The sequence below is a fragment of the Lissotriton vulgaris genome, chromosome 12 (assembly GCF_964263255.1).
Source record: "Lissotriton vulgaris chromosome 12, aLisVul1.2, whole genome shotgun sequence".
Classification (NCBI taxonomy): Eukaryota; Metazoa; Chordata; class Amphibia; order Caudata; family Salamandridae; genus Lissotriton; species Lissotriton vulgaris.
In genome coordinates, this window is record NC_141700.1 from 327501045 (window position 1) to 327518187 (window position 17143).

Consider the following 17143-nt stretch of genomic DNA (forward strand, 5'->3'; position numbering starts at 1 on the left):
ATATTGTACGTATATCTTAATCAAGAACGGAGCATTGTACTTATTTTTTAACTGAGCGGTGGTGCTACAGCCCTCCTGAATTTTGCAGGGCTTGTTGAAATACCATAACTATTAACCAGCACTTGCTGAAGTGAACCAGCACGCTTGCATTTCATATATATGTGAGGCAGTCTGGAATGTGTTACTGAGGGGTAGGTTATACAGTAATGCATATTTGTTCGGAGGAGAGACGGTGCGTCGGGTCCATTTGGAGATGCTAAGCAGAGGACAGGCACACAACTTCACAGTGTAGAGCTTCAGCCGCATCTCGAGCGTTCCCCGCTCTTACCTGCGCAGCGCACATGGCAGTCTGAAATTCTGGCTCCCGTTGGCGCCCCACCACGTGCACGTTCAATGGCTCTGTGAAAGGGGCTACAGGAGGGCATACTCTCGCACAATACATAGTGTACCCAGGGTCCGATTGATTGTCTCCAGCGAGTCTGCCAGGGTCGCGCGTCAACAAACTCGAAGATTCACCATAGCAACACCCGACGCCATGCCCTGTGCTACGAGGATACGTTACCACAGTGCTCCAATCAGGTTAAGGGAATAGTAAGTTCTGACAACGACAAATAATGCTCTAGCTAGCCGGTAATAAATACTATGAACGAACGAATGGACGAATCAAAATTGAAAGGGAGGAATTTCGGACGGAGCCAAAGACTCGAGAAAGTCAATGCAAATATTCTACATCTGGAAGTAAAAAAAAGACTCGAAACGAAACCGTAATCGTCTCTTTAACTTCTGTGCCTGCTTCCTGTTGAAACGTACAAGTATTCTCCTGTTAAAGTGTATTGCGCCCCTGCAGACTAGTGCCGATACTTTATAGTATCATTACCAAGATGGCCGGTACTTTCAAAAGACAGGACACTTTTCTTGTTAGCACCGGTCTTCAGCCAATCAAATGCAATATTCAGAGGCTGTGCCTTTATTGGAGACTTCCGGGTTGCGTTGGTCTTTATAGCGTCTTCTAATCCCCCTTAAGAGTGAAATAGTGCTTTTGCGCAGGGTCTCTTCAGCAAGTTTTGACTAAAGGAAGCATTATCAGGACCTTTCCTTTGCAAAATGAAATATGTGATAGAAAGGGACTCGTCTGGGCTTTGGCCAGGTGGGTTTGGGGTCCAGGTGGGTTGGAGGGTGTGTGTGTTGGGGGGGGAGGGGGGAGAGGGGGTCTGATTTTACCCCACAGGGCAGTGTCTGTGACAGAGAGGCAGATGCACAATTGTCAGGACAACTTTGATGCCACTGTGTCCAAGGCATTTTTAGCAAGTTGTATTTGCTGGAGAAATTATTATTTCGATCACTATTATGAATATTAGTATTGTTATTATGCTTATTAGTATTGTTATTATGATTATTAATATTATTACGATATTTGTTATTATTGTTCTAACTGCGTTTGTTGTTATTAGAGGTGTTTTAGCTGATGAAACACTTTAGATTATTTCTTTCTTTTCACCTTCTTTAACATTGCCTCATGAAGGTTTCGCACTCGATTTGTTTGCACCTCATATGTTTTTCCATTCGCCTTATGGTGTCTTATCTATATTGTCCTGTTGAGGTTTCCTGCATTGCGCTGATATTGACTCGTGTTTTGCATGGGAGCTGTCATTTTTTATATATATATAGAAAGAGGGGCCTGCCTCTGGGATGTGATTTTATGATCGCAGTTGAGTGAGAGAAGAGGACACTTTTTGACTTCGCTAAGGAAGCTTTTTAGGTCGGATAACTTTGGAGACTTCCCGCCACACGCGGTTAGGGGTAATTTTGGCACGTGTGGTTGGACCTGCTTTAAAAAGATCGGGTGGTGAGTGGGGGGCAGTTGGGGAGCTGGGACTGACAGGAGAAAACGCAGATATACTGCGCTTATCTCTGTATAGCGCTTTCTGTCCATGTCGGCGCTTTAACCATATTTCGCAACAAAGTATATTTGATAAAGTCGTGGCAGGCGTGCTTTGTGTGCGTCCCCTCGCAGACAGAGTGCTCGAGGACGTAAAATAGTTTATAAACACTGATCCCCAGACAGCCCGGCCTCGGAGGAGAATGAGTTGCTGACATTTGTTGCATATTGATACCAGCCCTTCAAGGCCTTTTGCACACTATCTCTCTCTTTCACACACTTACCCTCACACATGCACACACCACTTTCAACACATTGCCACAGATACAAACATATGCATTCTGACATTCACTTGCTTTCACTCACACATGCAGTAAACATTGTTTCTGGTCCATGATTGCCTCAGAGGGCATGATGAAAAAATCCTTGCAGACCAACAAACTAGAGTGGCACATACATTTTCATGCCTTGTGGATCCATGCATATGCACACTCACTCACATGCGCACATTCATACACACTCTTGAACGTTCATTCACACAATGATCATGCACACACACCGTGCACATGTGCATACTCACGTGCACACACGCGCACACACACCTACAAACACACACACACCATCACTCAGGGAGCTCCTAATTGAATGTGAGCATTGCATGTCAGCAATACACACGTGCACACACACACACACACACACCCCTACAAAACACACACCATCACTCAGGGAGCTCCTAAATGTCAGCAAGCTCTTTAATGACTGCAACTTAAGGCAGGGTTTTTGGTCCTTTGATAAGGAGGTTAGTTATTATTAATTGTTTTTACTGTTTGCGAGAGATTAAGCTATTGGCATTGTAAATGGCAATGCCATTTATTTATCTGTTTTCAAAACCAACACATAAATAAAGAATTTGTCATTTACAATGCCAATAGCTCTAACTTTTACAAAGTCGAAACCGTTGCATTGTAAATGCTTGTTAATTATTGGGACTGAAAAAAAGTCACGGTTTTGGGGAGGGTGTTAACTTACATGCTTAGCCATAAAATGCAACACTTTTTGGCAAAACTGATGAATGCTTGCTTTTTACCGTGCAACATTTTTCTAATTACAGACAGAACACCTACTCCTCATCACCACCATGAGGACTTGAAGTTCCAACAAGATGAGGGCTCCCGAGTCCCGCACAGTTACTTCTGACCGAGGTATGTGGAAAGTCGAACTGCACCTATCATCAACAATGTCCTATTTCTCTTGTCCATACTTCTGTATGTGTAGACTAGTCCCTAAAACACTAGCGGTATGGTATGTGCAACTATCAAATCAGAAAGCCAACTACTAGCTTATTGTTGGTGGACATTGACATTTTGATGTTGGAAATTGTCAAAGCACTATCATTAAGAAGACTGGAATAGACAGCAAGGGCAACCCAGAGGACTGCACTCAGTGCCTCTAGAGATATTGCTGGATCAGAGTTTTGTTTAACACGTTTGCCGACTGGGCAAGCTTAGATACCTACACAGAACGACTCATTATAATAGTAAATAGTAGTAGCACAGAGAGTGATGGTAGAGAGGCAAGATAAGAATGTAGAAACAGTCTACAAGAAGATCAAAGACTATTTTGTAAAAAATAGAATTAGGAAACAGTTTGGAATGAAAATGAGCTGTATAAGTTAGGAAAGTATAATTTATTAACAACAGAACCACTTACTGGGGCCAGCAGAAGAGCCTGCAGAGGACCGTTCCTGCCCACTTTGTTCTGCCGTAGTCTCAGGTGTAGTCTTCTTGCCCCTGGGAGGTGCTGATGATCATGAAATAAACACAAACATGGATGATTGTTTTTTTGAAATATTTGATTTCTTTGACCACAATCTAAAATTATCTCGGGGAAACAAATTACCAACAATTGCACTACATGTATTGATTGACCTATCTGCTCTGGTCAACTAGGATAGATAGTACAGTATTGCTGGATTCGCAGACCGTCTACTTGGAAAGCGCCCCCCGAACACACAAAAAAAATAAATCCGCAAATTTGCGGCTTATGCCGAAGGAGATTGCGCACGAATTTGCGTTCCGCGAATTCGCAAATTTCACCCATACTTAATTGGTGCACACACGCCCTAAAACAATACCTGTAAAAACATGCAGTCTACACAATGGAATGTTCCTGCACCCAAAGGACATTCTCCATGAGGGCGGTGCAGCGTATGTCCCTTGACAAAGAGAGTGAAAGAGGTAGACATTGGTCTTAGAACACCGTGGAAGTTAAAAACTCTCACAAACTGTAATTCAAAAAATGTAGTTTACATAATCAAATGTTCGTGTAACCTTCTATATGTGGAAATGACCACAAGATGAGTACGCATCAGAATAGCAAAGCTCCTGAGTACCATCCGATGCAAAAGGGAAGCCACCATACTAACACAACACTACATAGAAGCGGGCCACAATGATAGAGATATGGAATGGTATGTGATAGAAAGACTTACACAAACACGTCCGATATGAGTGAGTCCCTACTCCTGTTTGAACGGAGATGGGTATATAGATTACAAACAGATCTATATGGGTTGAACGATGATATACCATGGGGAAGTTTAAAACAAAGAAACTAAGTATCATAAGTGTTGCTACAATTGGCATACATGACTAGCCCTGGTTTGCCCATATGATCAAAAGAACTGATCTCATGTCAGTGCAGAACCCTCTTTCACCCCTGACCTGTATATGGTTGTATACATAGGCCATATGCGAATAAAACTGATTTCCGAACAGTGAATGCAACATAACATGATCCGAGCTCCAACAAACGATATTTTGAAAGTATGAATAGAAAGTTAGAGACAATACTGACTACACATTCTCAATGGTGTTGAATAGTGACCTAAAACCTGTTTTCCCCTTTTCTTTTTTCCGAGATATGAGGAGACTGTAGTATTGAATGACATGACATGGAAAGAGATAAGTCCAATAGGAGGACTACATCCCCCATGAGCACATGGGCTGTTTTTCCAGTACCGGCAATCGCTTTTTCCCCAGCGAGGGCGGTAGAAGGCATGTATTCCAAACATTTAAAAGCTTCACCACACACGCGATCTGCTGTAGCTTCAGCACAGAGTGGGCTGTGTCCTAGGTGACACAAAAGGGCACTTCTTTTGATGAAGTAAGTGTTTTGGGGGAGATACGCAGAGGGTTTGATTTAAATTGTTTGTCAGAAATACCCTTCTTTCTCTTAAGCACATAACTGATTTTTAACAAACCTAAGGATTTTGCTTGCCATTTATGAGTGTTATACCTTACTGAGAAAATGTGCACCTACATTGAATTTTCATAAATTAAAGAATCTGTCTACAATTGCCCAAATATATCTTTAGAGTCTCCTGGACAGTAGCAATCTAACCACGGAAGATATATATAACCTAGAAAATAACGCAGGTGAATGGGTTTAGCTTTTCAATCCGGCAAGAGAGCAGAGAGAGTCGCACTCTCCTGCAGCTTCATGCAAGAGAAAGGAGGCATATACTCTCATACTAATGCCTACTCTTATCATGAATTCACATATTTTGAACAACGAGCACTGTCACTCCAGCCTTTCTAAATATCTGCTGGACACTATGATCAAGACATGCAGTTAGACAATTATTCCAGGCAATTTCTTTACATAATGTATGTATTCCACTGCGAGATCGTGCATAATTATATTTAACTATGATTTTGGCACAATTTCCTTGTTAAACACAATTAAACTGAAACATGTAAAAGAAAATAAAAATGGAAAACACACCCATATGCGTGCTACTGTAATTGGGAAATTATTATTCCTTAATTTTTCCAGTGTGTGACTAAAAGGGGCCCACTCCCATCTGTGACCATGAGGCTGGTATCCCCTAAAAACTAGGGTAAGAAACAATACGCATATGTCTAAAAGCAAGTATTAGTGAATGTCTACAATGCTACAAACTAAAATAATAGTTCTATGTTGGCCGATGGCCATTGCACTTTAGTTCACATGACTTTCTCTGTATTCCAGAGGGAGTTGCTAATAGACACTCGGATGAGCACAACTTTATGTGTTTCAAGTTTTCAACAAAAATGCTCCGGTCTGGTTAATCGCAGATTTTTAGTAATCCTTTACATTTTCCTGTTGTTTGTTTTTCTTACATCTCTCCAATTTAGGTTTCAAGTTCCCAATAACCAGAGAACAGGTAGGATAGACAGGTAGGGCCTAATTAGGCAACCTCCTTGAATACCTACATCAGTCTAAAGGTTAAACTGTTATTTTTTTTAAAGCATATCACTACTAGGGATCTAAAAGCCCTGACGAACGCCCCAGACGTTTTTAGGCTATTTACCGATGGGCATAAACATTTTGTCAGGTAGTGGATGGGTGTGAGTCATTGTACTCTAGATTCCCACCCAACTTCGATATTTAACCATACCTTGTGTTCCAATGAATAAAGGTATTTCCCAAGGTTCCCTAAGGTATTTTTAAGTTTACATCTGGACCCTCATTTCTGTAGGTGCTGTCTAGTAAGATTTCTGTAAGAACTCCCTCCTGTCTTGTCAGTCTTCGAGGAGGTTGAGTCCACCCTGGTGGCACTGTCCTACCAGGGTGGGGAGCGGATTCCTATGATGAAGCATGACACTAAAAGGTGTGTGAGGTTTTCTCTTCAACTAAGGATGACTTTTCATAGATAAATGTCTAAAGTTGAAACTCGTGGTGCTCTTTTTATTCATGTACGAGCCAAAAATCTTGGACTCCTGCATATACGACTTATCATTCCTTCACTGGTGCCACCGTACCATTCTTTTGTGTTATGTTTATCATAAATCTTTCTGTCTCCGCCAAGCTACTAGATGTCTTTCTTTGTCGTGTTCCTCACTTACCCCTCTATGGTTTGAAATTGAATGCTTTTTTCTAGCTTTTTTCTTCCCCCTGAAATTATACCCTTCTCAGCTAAACCTTCCATACTCTCCTCTGTTATTTTTAAAAACACATGTACTATTTTAAAACCGATTTTTCAGCCGCAGTCTTCCTTCAATCTCCTCTCTGGTATAACAATCTTATTACTATCAACAACAAACCAATTTTTGGGAACACCTGGAGGCAAGGAGGTATTATTTGGGTTAAAGATTTTTCCTCTAATAATGATCCTCTCTCTTTTTCACAATTGCAACTCTCATTCAATTGTCCCCGCTCCTTTTTACCTGAAACTCCTTCTTGCAAATATTCTTCTTGATATTCTTTATTCTTTATCAGAAGCTTTCCTTTCTCCCTATTTGCACTCCCCCCTTGGTTCTATTCTTACTTCTGTTCCAACTGCTTCACCTATTTACAGACTTCTTCGCTCTCTTTCACCTGTCAGATGCAAAACTAAGTTAGAGTCACATTGGAAATTGGATTTTGGATGTACTTGGACTCTTCCATTTTGGAACAAGATTTGGGACTAATTCTATAAAACCTCCAGATCAGCTTCTACTTCCCAAACTTTATTCTTTCTCTGTCATAGACTATACCTTACCCCTTCCTTACTAACCAGATTCTCCATGGACTCCACTCCTAAATGTTGGTCCTGTGACCATCAATTTGGTGACCTTATGCACAAGCAGTTTTATTATCCTCATACAGTTTCCTTTTGGGACAAGGTTTGGTCTCAGTTATCTTTAATATTTCATTTGAATTATCCACTATCTCCACTCAGGGTCTTTTAGGTAGTTTATTGGATGATATTTCCTCGCCACATAGTAATTTACATTTGCTGGACCTTATGCTAGCTCTTGCATTTCAACAAATTTCTATTTATTGAACATGCGCCTCAAATATCTCTTACACAGCCTGCTCGAATAATGTTTGCCATTATCATAGATTAGATACTGATTTTTCCTCTTTGTATTCTCCGTCAGTTAATAGAGTTTTATACTGGTTACCTTTAACTTCTTTTTTAGATTATGTAGCGCATAAAGTTTCTACAAGTAATTTATCTGTGAATTTTAATCCACCATGAATTGTATCAGTTTCTCCGCTATGTGTCCTAATTTTTATTACTCCTTGTTCAATTTCTATTTCTCTTCTTCAGTAATGGTCTAAGTTGTTCTTACCCTGGTTTTCCTATATGCATTCCCATTTTTTTCCTTCCACCTGTTCCCTTTCCCTGTCTTATTTCAAAATTGTTAAACAGCTTCAGTGCTTTATGACTCTTCTGTTGATTTATTTTTGCAATCTATACAAGATCCTGTAAACTGCTTCTACTATGTTGTTATTTTTTCAAAATAAAGCTACTTTACCTTACAGAAATTACTCTCATTCCTCATTTCACAGAGGTGGATAGCCACAGTTAGATACTGTTCCACCTCTGTAAACTTCTGCTTCTATGTTCTCATACAGATCTGGGGTATTAACATCCCATGTGTGTGTTATGCTTGAGCATATATGTGGTCTGTGAGGTGCATACAGTCTGTGTATGAGTGAGCCACAGTACTTGAGGCCTGTTGGTTCCATTTTTGGAAGCCCCTGGTTTGCTCCGGTGCAAAATGTGGAGGTGTGATTGTTTTCCCAGATACTGGAGATATATTGCTAGCCTTCCAGAAGCTGGAGAGAGGAGTTCCTGACCATGAAGTGGGAAAAGAGGAGACAGGGCTTCTTTAGAAAGTCGATTTGTTCCTTTTGTTGAGAGGAGCTGCTAATTGGACTTCCTGAGGACTGACATTTGGTATATGTTGGAGGGGAAGGGTGGGATTGCAGTTTCAGTTGTTCAGGAAGAGGAGGGTCATTTAGGTGAGGTTAGAGGTTTGTCTCTTTCCTTATTGATGTTAGTATAGCTAATGATGAGCTAGATGCAGAATGCTCATGCCTCTTTGTGCTGCTGTTATAGGTACTCCACGGTGGAGACTACCCTGTTTTGAGGAGAATCAATATGCACAGTGAAGAGCAGAGTGGAAAGGACAGGTGAAAAGAGGACCAATCCAAACTGGTTCTGAAAGTGCAGACAGAAATCCACACCTCTGTATGCTTGACATGTATAAAGTCGGAGCAATTGAATAACATGTTATTCCAGTTCCAAATTCTCTTCAGCCAAGGAAGGAAGTGCTCCTCAGAATACTGGCAGCCAGTTTCCCAGAGCTCATGGGACATCACCTAGAGCAGTGATACTCAAAGTACAGCCTGGGGCCCGCATGCGGCCCTCCTGACCTTTACATTTGACCCCCTGGGCAGCAGCAGCACTGCGCTGCTGTTTACTCTACTCAGTACTAACATTAGAAAAATGTTAAATAGAAAGCAAGCACTTATTTAAAGGTTAATTGCAGTTAGGGAAAGGAAGTAACTAGGGCCTTAACGTTAAGAACTACTTCATTTTTAAAGACAGCAAACATGTAAATACGATAGTCTTTTCAAAATTCAAAACGTGTATTCCATTGACCCGTAGAACCCTTTCGTCTTAGTAAATGAAATTAAAGTACTGCATTCAGAAGCATTTTTTTAAACGATGGTTTTCAAACATGAATTTAATAACGTTCATGCTATCCACCCCAACACCCCCAGAACCCTGACAACAATGCTATTAGTGATTACATTCAAGAACAGGAGATAGTTTTGTACAGCACTCATCCTGAAGTCATGTATTTTGAGGTCCTCCTATATGTGATAATGGAGAAAAAGGAAGGAAATTTAAAAAAAACAATTGCCCAAGGTCACACAATTTGTTCAAGTGGAGAAGCCAGGATTCATTCCATATTTTCTGGTTTTACATTGCACAATTGAGTTCAGCCACTAGATATATATGCTTCCCTTGCCCTACACCATCTATACACCCCCTACCCCGGCTGGCATCAGTGCAGCCCTCAGTCACACCAAGGACCAAACTGTGTGGGCCCCTGGAAATTGTTGGTGAGTACCCATGACCTACAGCCTGACCTTGCTGGAGGATGCTGTCTGTCTGACCTGATGCACCTTAAATCCAACCTACTTCTGGAAGAGGGAAGGAGGCTATCAACCCTGTGCTTGACCTGTGGTGCTCTGTTGGTCATCTGAACAAGGAATGACTGAGGAGAAGGATTTGCTTGCCCTGAGGTGTGCAGGCTTCAGACTCTCCATGTGGATGATTCCTGAAAGAATTGTGCACAGTGCTGCCAGGAAGCCAGGAAGCTTGTGTCCAAGGTAGAATGTGCTGTTATCAAGATGTTCAATGGTGAGCAGAGAGCACCTCGCCTATCCCAAAGTTTTGTGCCCATGTCAAACTGTACCACCATTCAGATATGTGTGCAGAGGTGGCTTGTGCCCTGCTGTTCAAAGACTAGCCCAAGGAGTTGTGTGCTTCTGCACTCATGACTCCCTCTGGTCGCCCTCACACTGTTGGGACCTCTGACCCTGAGATCTGCGGTCTGCAACTTGTTGGTGACCTGAAAGAGAGCCATCTACACACCTGACACCTACCTGCTAAGACGTTGGACATCATCACCTGCTGTTGTTCTGCCGTGATCCTCCCTAGATTGCAAGTCAAGCTTCTATCCTGCGCATCTCTCTCAAAGGTGAGAGTGAAGCGAGACGCACTACAGGACCCTCCTGCCAACTCCAGAATTGAACTTCAAGACCAACACTGTGGGCAGAAAGTAAAATATGAGACATGAGTCCCTTTTTCCTAAACCCAGATTAAATTTAGGGGTGTCCCGTCTCCACCCCAACCTACATGTGCACTTAATTTTGCCCATTTAGCCGTGGCAAATTATTTTATTTGTGCACTTAATTTAAAATTAGGTTCAGCAATAGCCAGGTCAACTGCTCTTATGTCTGGGTGTAGATTTACACATTTCAGGAATTCACACGTACTCCAGACTAATCCCTTCATGTTCGGGTAATATTTTGCATGAATGAGATTGCACATCTAACCATTATGCCTTTGGGAAAATATTTTCCCTGAGGAGAAACTTCTCATACTCGCTCTACAGTTTTGGTGTTGTTTCTTTTTTATTATCACCATGCAACGTATTTTACTACTCACCTTGACAGAAGTAAATCTCGGGCAGTTTTAATCCGAGCAATCGGGTCACAAAACAATTGTAAATACCCATAAATACGTATATTTGTCGCAGATTTCTTTTCCACCATAGAACACCCTTTCTTTGCCATTTCAAGATGATTTACCCACTTGAAACTTTACATATGAGTACATCTTTTTAAAAGAAAAAAAAGCAATTGAGTGAATGACAAAATGACTTTTTACTGAAAAAAAAAACACTTGCCACTTTGACACCAGAAACATTAAAACTGCAAGCATTTTTTTTTTGTGAAGCAGGTTTTCATATCCCCACAGCTGGAAATGCCACGATCTTTACCAGCCGCCAGCCTCCATGAATTCTTTGATGCTTTATGTTTTCGTCTCACTGCTCTTCCTGCACGATAGAGGTCACACAGAGTTCAGTCCAATGCTTATGGAGGGTAGGGTCAGGGATCAGAACATGGTGATCACCATTTGAACATTCATGCATCTCAGAATTTATCACGCTCCCAAACCGACTGAAGCATGTCACGCGCTCCTTCACAATCACCGGAGGCACCGGCCCTCTCACCTTCACTGTATTCATCCTCACATCACACAAAGAAAGAGTCCCTGCCTCGGTTTGATCTGGCTGCCAGTCGGCGACCGCGACAGCCGCAGCTCTGAAGGTGTGTAATTGTGACAGAAAAGCTGCAGGGGAATATATAGACGTATATAGGGCAAGCCAGCATGCCCTCCACCAGACTGTACGCGCAATAACAACTTCAGGAAAAAAGGATGCCTTTGTAAACCATTTCATCTTCGTAGAAGCTGCAAACACAAAACATCATTTCAAAAGAAAGATGTACTCCAATATCTCGCATTCTTTTAAATTATTAATGATTATACTTTGAACACCTGTTCGGATTGGTGGCGAATTGGAATCTCTTTATTCACTCAACATGAAAGGGTGGAACAATGTGTGCTGGTTTATCGTGTCTGAATCTGTACCAACGAACCTAGGTACATGAACGAGGAACATTTTGGACGAGACCATTTCAGCATAGCTTTCTGATATTGTTCATATTGACTCAGGCAGTAGGTGTTATTGTTTTTGTGTCAGTCCCATGTTCTACGGTGGAATGATTGTTATACTTTTAAAATAGGAAGTGGAAATTTAAAGTTCTTTTACATTTGACAAAATATAATGGAATACGGGCCTAATTAAAATACTATTTTGCATTTGTGGATCTTTTTCAACCATTTTCCAATTTGCAATGCTTTCCACCAGTTTTCCTGTGGAGCTGTGACAGTCGAGGCTCCCAGTAGGGCTTCTGGAAAATCTGCGAGAATGCATTTCAACCTGTGTAGTTTTACATCGAGAAAAGGTCTGCATGAACCACGGAGAGTAAACAGAGAAAGACTGTGCAAAAAATGTCTCTTGAGCACTGCAGAACTTTCTCACAAGGAGGTAAGACGTCCCCCTACATCTTTTACCAGTTTCTGCAAGGGGTCCCTTCTCATTGCCACCCTAGGAACACAAATGCATGAATTCCCCACCGAAGCAAGTAGAGATTCTTACTAGTATCGCTGAGGGAAACACCATGAGAATAAGATAATTCAGGGACATAATCGCAATGGGCTTCTTCGTAATTACTTTTCTAGTACGAATTTTCAGGAAATAGCACTTGTATATATATATTGATATGATACATATTCATCATGTAAGGATATTATATTGGTTTCAATATCTACAAGTACTGCACTAAGTATTGCAATTGATGTGTTTTTATATGATAAAGTATATTTCGCTTCACTTGTAAAACGGGTTAAATTTTCCTCTTGCAATGAATCACCATAGCAAATTGAAGGATTAGGTGTGTACCAGATTTCCCAATAAAGCTTATTTGCGAGTTTTCACATATTGAAATAACAAAACTGCATTACAATTATTGTAACACTTAGTGCCTGATTATGAGTTTGGCGGAAGGGTTACTATATCACAAACATGATGGATATTCTGTTCGCCCCATTACGAGTTTCATTATATTCCATTGGATATAATGGAACTCCGGCTTCGTTATCATGTGGGGCCATCCGTGATAATATGGCCTTTATACTTCTTCGAGGCAAGGCTGCAGCAGCCGGCAGTTACGTGTGCATTGTGCTCTTCTTACTCATATTACCCTGACTAAGGATTCTCCTACTTGATAGAGTGCAGATTGTTATCCATAAACCCCACACTGGGAGACTTAAACAAACATTGTTTTGGACAAACCTCTCACTTTTTACGGGGATCTTTTACCGTCCTCTGAGCTTGAGATAGTATATTAACTTGCCAATTCCCACACTACAACAATCGAAGTCACTTTATAGGATCACATGGATTATTTGATCGCTATTTGTGATTCCTGAGTCTTACTGCTTCTGTCGTATTTAATGACACCAGGTTACATGCGCCAAGGAAATTTCTTTCTTATAGCCTTGAAAAAGTCATAGTACTGATTGTTAGTACTGACGAAACACGTGTAGGCTGTTTCTTATCAACTCTGATTTTATGGATCTACAAATAAAGAAAATAAAAATGTGAACCTTTTCTGCTCCTTTGTCTTGTCCAAAGATTGAAACCATAGGATACATACAGCTTAAATGTTGTGGACACTACAAGACCTATTAGTCTTTTTTAGGGCTCGCCTTTACCATTCCGCAGGAATGGGAAATGGGGAGAATTCAAGTCGGCAAAATCCTCTTCAAACCAAGGGCTTTCAGCCCCGCGGTTTTCTTGCAGTTCACGTGAATCACGTGAGCAAACATGCACGCGCATTCACGGCCAGGGCTTCTCCTCCCCTAGCAGCACTCCTCCCACACCAGCAACTCCCCCCTCCCACACCAGCACCTCCCCTCTCTCTCCCCGCAAACACAGCCTTGCCCTAGCAGCACTCCTCCCACACCAGCACCTCCCCCCTCCCACACCAGCACCTCCCCTCTCTCTCCCCGCAAACACAGCCTTGCCCTAGCAGCACTCCTCCCACACCAGCACCTCCCCCCTCCCACACCAGCACCTCCCCTCTCTCTCCCCGCAAACACAGCCTTGCCCTAGCAGCACTCCTCCCACACCAGCACCATCCCCCTCCCACACCAGCACATCCCCTCTCTCTCCCCGCAAACACAGCCTTGCCCTGAGAGCGGCTTCCTGGGGTTCAGAATATGTTACCCATCAGCCTCTGCCAGCACAGTTCTCAGACTTACAACCGTCAGGGGGAATGGGTAGCTATCACCACCCTACCATGCAAGACGGGCATGGAAAACTAAAGAAATATGGATTCATTTCTACTCTTTATTACCATCAGAGACTTGGGCGGGGGCAGGACTGTGTAGCTATCACCACCCTACCATGCAAGACGGGCATGAAAAACTAAAGAAATATGGATTCATTTCAACTCTTTATGACCATCAGAGACTTGGGCGGGGGCAGGACTGTGTAGCTATCACCACCCTACCATGCAAGACGGGCATGGAAAACTAAAGAAATATGGATTCATTTCAACTCTTTATTACCATCAGAGACTTGGGCGGGGGCAGGACTGTGGCATTGTTCCTGCGCGCACAGCTGCGTGTGTGTAGTGCAGACTCAATAACTAGATCATTGCTGCTTCCAGGGTTTCCGTAGCTCACATTGATTGACTGTTCTTGGCGCTTCTCAGACGTGAGTGCGCGGGATGCACCACATCGAGCCGCGAGACCGCTCTACAGGGTGAATGAAGCGGTGCCAGACGTCAGCACACGCAGCGTCACTGATAATCGATAGGTCCATTCACAAGCCTGTGACAGTGCCCTCCTCCTATCCATTCATACCGGGCCTTCCCGAGACCAGGGCCAGAGCGCGCGACGGGGACAAAACACAGCCTGCCCGAGGGCAGGAAGAGCTTCGAGGCGGAGGCACGCGTGCTGCGCAGAACTTTCAACTTCCCCTCGCCCACCACTGAGTGCCCCTGCAGCAGACCTCGATTCTCTACTGCTATCCACTCTCGCAGCCTCCCGCCACTGGCAGTATCCTCCTCGTGCAGCCCTGGGCAGTGAAGGGTTAATGCTTATCTCTGGGACGCTGGCACAGCTCATCCACAGCAGTGACTCATCTGCCCATCACCGGCAAACCCCTCCAGGCCCACACTCCCCACCCTCGGGCCATTCCGATTTCCAGAGTAGGTAGGCAGGGACACGGCCACATACGATTTCATGACACCTGCACCTGCCCTCACACCTACCAACCAGATAGAGGCCGGTATCTATGCATCAACCACACCAACCACCTCCTCACGCATGCTGCACCCCACCCAGAACTCCACATGAAAGCCACACACACTTCAAAGGCTCCACTCCCCGCCCCCCGCCTGCACTTTGCACTTTCCGACTTCCCCTCCCACCTCCCACGGCTCTTCCCATTCACGCGCTCGTTACCATTTGCTCCCGAGCCGCATTTCTCCTCCCCCCCCCTAATCTTAGCAATGCCAAGAGCATGTTTTCCCCAAGGTCTCTGACTCGATTTCATCTTGTTCTCGTGCTCGCCAAGGATGTTTCACCATGATCAGTTTGTGCCTTTGATTTCTCCAAAGAGAGATCCGAGTACAAGGGTTCCCTGGTAGTATTCTGAAGCAGGCAGGGATGTCTTTCGTATAATCCTGCAGCAGCAGCTGAATGACCCCTTAGTCGGCGGTGCCTGAAGATCTGCCAGTGTGGGGAAGTCAACTGTCCTTTGCTGTGCTGAAGAAGCTGACTCAGGGCCGCCTCTCTTTTCAGGGTCTTTCTAGAGCTTTATTCTTCGCAGACGTGTATTTGTTGTTGTCTCATCATCTGTGCAGCACCCACCACAAGTGAAATAAATTATTAGCATCTTACACAGTTGTTTTTGACACCAAGACTCAATCAGCCAGTGTTTTCGAAACACCAGCAGACCTGGCGCTCATTCATCGTAGCACTGCATTTGAAATAAAACCTATGCTGGGAATATATGTTTATATGCCAGAATTAGGAGGGAACTTCACTCTGCCTTATGTAAATATAATACCACCGAACTTCCAACTTGCCACTCACCCACGCAACGCCACTCACCCACGCAACGCCACTCACCCACGCAACGCCACTCACCCACGCAACGCCACTCACACACGCAGCGCCACTCACACACGCAATGCCACTCACACACGCAACGCCACTCACACACGCAACGCCACTCACCCACGCAACGCCACTCACCCACGCAACGCCACTCACACACGCAACGCCACTCACACACGCAACACCACTCACACATGCAACGCCACTCACACATGCAACACCACTCACACATGCAACGCCACTCACACATGCAACGCCACTCACACACGCAACGCCACTCACCCACGCAACGCCACTCACCCACGCAACGCCACTCACCCACGCAACAACACTCACACACGCAACGCCACTCACACACGCAACGCCACTCACCCACGCAACGCCACTCACACCCACACTGTGCAGTGCACAATAGGTCTCGCAGTAGGAAAGTTGGAGCTATTGGTTTTGTAAATGACAAAGCCCTTTATGTTTTTAAAATGAAAACAAAAATAAAAGGCATTGTTATTTGCAATTGTAATAGCTCCAACTTTCCTACTGCGAGACCTATTGGCAACGCCAGTGCTTGTTTGTATATGTGCTCCAGGATTGTGCTCTTTTTGACCTTCTCTCTTTAATTAGAGATTCTTGTTAGTATCGCTGAGGGAAAAACCATGAGAATAAGATAATTCATGGACATAATCGCAATGGGCTTCTTCATAATTACTTTTCTAGTACGAATTTTCAGGAAATAGCACTTGTATATATATATATATATATATTGATATGATACATATTCATCATGTAAGGATATTATATTGGTTTCAATATCTACAAGTACTGCACTAAATATTGCAATTGATGTGTTTTTATATGATAAATTATATTTCACTTCACTTGTAAAACGGTTTAAATGTTCCTCTTGCAATGAATCACCATAGCAAATTGAATGATTAGGTGTGTACCAGATTTCCCAATAAAGCTTATTTGCGAGTTTTCACATATTGAAATAACAAAACTGCATTACAATTGTTGTAACACTTATTGCCTGATTATGAGTTTGGCGGAAGGGTTACTATATCACAAACATGATGGATATTCTGTTCGTCCCATTACGAGTTTCATTATATTCCATTGGATATAATGGAACTCGTAATACGGCGGCAGGATATCCGTCGTGTATCTGATGTAGTAAC